Raw genomic sequence first — 4,272 nt, forward strand, 5'->3', positions numbered from 1 at the left:
ATGATTAATAACTTTAATTAAAAATAAATTCGCATTTCACGCGTCTCAAATCCAGTAAACAGCACATGCATGCATCAAAGCACATGCCAGGTCAGGACATGTTAAACTATGCTTTTGTTTGAAGAGCTTAATATAAAAGATTCTCAGTTTGTGTCTGGCTATATTTCAGATGTGTTTTGTCCATAGGAATGCATAATTTACTTCTGGAAAATGACATGACTCAAGTGCGCAGACGCGATTAATCGATCATCAGATTCATTGCCCATTATTTTCATTGTCTTTTATTATAGATTTTATCGATTCGTTGGTTCAGCCCTCAAGTGGAGACTCAAATCTCCTAGTCTAATAATATTTACAAGTGAAACAGTAAAATGACATTTTTTTTTTGGTTGAAATATACTTTAAGATGCTTATCATAATCTAATTATTAGAAAAAGGACTATATTAGTAAAATGCAGGTATGTCTCAGAATTAATTTTATGTATTGCTTAACAGCAAGTACTAATTCTGTTTAATGGCAAGGACCACAATGGAAATAAGCCTTTGAATTTATTGACAAACAAGTTTTGATGTCTTGCTTTTGTTAAATAAACTAAACTAATTAAACTACTGCAATGCTTCACTGCTATTTTATTCAATGCAATTTCAGATTTTTCTTTTATCTTACTCACTTAAAGAAGCGCTCTTTCTCATTTCCTTCCCCAAGACCCTCCAGAGAAGTTGCGCTTGAGGTGTCCGGTCTGTCCTCTGCTGCTGCCGGTCGACAGTAATGAAGCCATCGCTGCAGCTCGGACATCCCTCCTCAAATACAACAGACAGAGCACACTTCCTGTTAGCCTGACTGTGATCACCATCACCAGAGCCTCCCATCAGGTCACAAAAGACGACAATTCATCAGTTTTTACAATTCATTAAACTGTGGTGTCATTTAGGTTTGCCACGGTACACCGTAATACTGGGTTATACTCTGTGAAATGTTATACTAGTTTACAGGGGGAAACATTATGAATGAAACTCACTTGACAACAGTAGTTCCTGTATCAGTATCCTAACAAACAGCCATAAATAATGTACAGCATAGTCACATGAAAGACATGTAGACTGTACACAGCAAGCTTTTTTTTTTTTTGAGATCTTGCTGCCTCTTATGTGCACAAGTAGGCCTACTTTTCATACGGTTGCCAAGGTAACGAACGATCACACCTGCTTGTGATAGTGAGTGAAAATATACAAGATTATTGCTGAAATCTGAGGCTATTACTAAATATTGAGAATAAAATCTGTTAAGTAGTTATTGTCCGAAACCCTGCTTCAGAAGGTTCGAGACATTCACACATTTTTGGTTTCGGAGCTTGTTTCAGATTCGCCACCCAGAGAGCACAGATACGTCTGCAAGATGTCTGTTAAAGATCTCTTCATCTGGAAAGCATCTGCTGTGTATAACATCTGATAGACTTCTTTAATATGCCAGTTTTACATACACTCGAAATCATAAACATCTTAAAGACATGTTCTAAACGTCCTATAGGTGTATTGCAGATGAGCAAACACTCTAAAAAAATGTCTTGCAGATGTAAATGCAGACGTCAAATAGACGTCTCTGTGATGTACGTGTGTTATCAGGGCAAGTCACGTGATCTCAGCATACAGTTAAAATACAGTTTCAAACCCGTTTCGAACCTTGGTTTCACAACATTTCAAAATGAATAAAAGAAATAAAAAGAAAAATTCAGAGTTTAGAATCACACCTGTTTAGTGGGCAAAAAAGGTCCATTGTCTGCTGTCAGTAGCATAGCGATGTGTAAAGGCCCGTTCACACCAAGAACGATAATTATAAGATAGAGTTCTAAAATTCGTTCTAAATTTAAAAGAATTGTGAAATTCACACCACAACTATAATGATAATGATATTATAGAGGAACAATGTCATTGGGGTCACCTTATAAAAAAACTGATAAAACACTGACAACTAATCAGAATTCATTAGAATTAAAAGGGCTTGTGCATTTAAACAGCAGACAGAAATTGCGCAGAAGCTCTGCACAGAAAACAGAGTAACATATCAGATAGATTACACTAGCTAGAGTCACCATTTAGATGCACTCGAAACGTAGCATGCTGAGGACATCTGCTGGTTAAAGCAGTGTAAATGCAACAAGAACAGCAGAAACTGAAACTGATACTGACTGATACTTAAGTATGAATAAAATAGCACCATCTACTGTCTAATCAGCGTTAATACCAGCATAACCGGTTTGAATGCGGATACAGAACGGTTGTGTGAAAATTATTCTTGCAAGTCTAATGACATTGTACCATGATGGCATGTACATTCTTCTTTTATTCCACATTTCCATCCTTAACATTTAAATTCACCCCAAAAATCGGATGAATGTGAATGAGGACTCACACTGTCAATCTCTAAAAAGGACAGAAGAGCATAATAAAAGTACCAGTCTTCTGACGCCATTTAATACCTTTGTGTGAGAAAGAGACCCAAGTAGTTATTTAATAAAAATGCATTCTGTATGTGATGAAAGAATTCTTTTTTTTGGATGAACGAACTCTTTAATAGGATGACTCCTACCCTGGCTAGATTTAATGAATATTTTTACTTCATTTCTTAGAGCTCCCCTGTTCCCGCTAGTTTTGTGGAGTTCACTGTTCAGGAATGCTCAGTCGCTCCATTCCCTGAGGTTCTGTGTGAGCCAGGACATGAAGGTAAAGAGGTGAGATGCTGCCAACAGCCATTACGTCCATGTAAATTAGATCCCATGTGAATGACGTAACATCCATCACTCTTAACATTTTCTATGTTATTTTTCTCACACCATAAAAAGTTTTATTTGATGAAGTTTTCCCTAATTTGCCAAACTGTCTGCTCTCTCTAGTGTGTTTATTTGGTCTGTCTGTTTTCATTTCAGCCTGTTGGGTTCTGTGTCGGGGAGGTTTTTGGCCACGGCCAGCAAGATGTGAAGGTGTCCTGTGAAATATTTCGCCCACAGGTACCCTAAATATCCATATTTGTTTGTCAGGCTTTTTCTCCAGGTCAGACACCGGAAAGCGGGAACTTTCCAGCTGTAAAAGCCAGATGACTGAGGTAAATCAACATCTCAACGTAAGAGAAGGAAACTGAGCCAAACCCAGCAGAGTTGATCTGAATCTCCCTGTGCACTTATTATCCTCTCGCTCTAGAAAAGTCTAAACGGAAAGACTAAAATGGACTGTTTCCTTATGCCCAGTCTTTCTTCTTTTGTCCTTGAATTATGTCATCTTCAAATCATGTCAGATTAATCATATTTACAAAATTAGCACACATGAACACCACCACAATGTTGTAATTATCAGTAAGAAACATGATTTGTGAGTGTTCAACATAAGACTGATTTTTACTGGTTTATGAGACAACATGCTTTTCTGTGGCTGCACATGAATAATAAATAGAGATAAAGCATCAATTACAGACCGCATGCTTGCTCTTAAAGGGGTCATATGATGCTATTTTAAAGATCATTATTTTGTGTATTTGGTGTAACAGAATATTCCAACCCACAATGTTCAAATTCATCATATCCATAAGCCCTCATTCCAAGATGTTGGAGCAGTAAGACCTCAGCTAGCCGACCCCGTGTATCAGACCATCCCTGCAGGACCCGGATCACTCCCAGCGTCAGACTCCACCTCTTCCAGCGAATCCACTGAATCCACTGAGGCTGACTCATCCGAGGAAGCAGGCTACTCTGTTCGCGCCGTCAAACCGCCGCTGAACTTCCGTCATGTGCCGCGCCGTCAGAGGAGGCAGATACCCACAAGCACTGCACCTCCTCATTAGCCTGTGTTTCTGAGCATCTTTCCCAGCGTCCCGTCTCCCTTCCGCTCCTGTCCGGGGGTCTCTCGCTACACCACCGTCTAGAGAGGCTTCAGTCATTGAGCACAATATTTACAATTCAGGTCAATTAAATGTTTGGAAAAAGGTCTCAGATGTGTAATTTATAAAGTGTTCAGATCAAATGTGATACTTAACAGTTCTCTTACAAAGCCTTGTCAAAACCAGCAAAGTAATATTTAATTACACTTTCTTTGAAACATATTAGAAATCTCTTTAAACCTCTGACAATTGTTGCTAATTGCAATTATTCACAAAATACAAAGTTGAGTCTTTTGGAGGAAATGGTGGCATTTGTGTACCATGTTTTCCGATGAACCTGAACTTGAGAACTTTTTAAATAAATCATTAATTATATTTTTTATTTTTGGACATCAATTTGTACA

At 38.1% G+C, this 4,272-nt stretch overlaps 1 pseudogene; it reads left to right on the top strand.

The window, feature by feature from the left end:
* Positions 1–4,272, top strand: part of LOC107689123 (fetuin-B-like) — a 5,740-nt pseudogene extending 1,468 nt beyond the window's left edge.

This window comes from Sinocyclocheilus anshuiensis, unplaced genomic scaffold, assembly GCF_001515605.1.
Source record: "Sinocyclocheilus anshuiensis isolate Anshui unplaced genomic scaffold, SAMN03320099.WGS_v1.1 scaffold345, whole genome shotgun sequence".
In the NCBI taxonomy this organism is placed as follows: Eukaryota; Metazoa; Chordata; class Actinopteri; order Cypriniformes; family Cyprinidae; genus Sinocyclocheilus; species Sinocyclocheilus anshuiensis.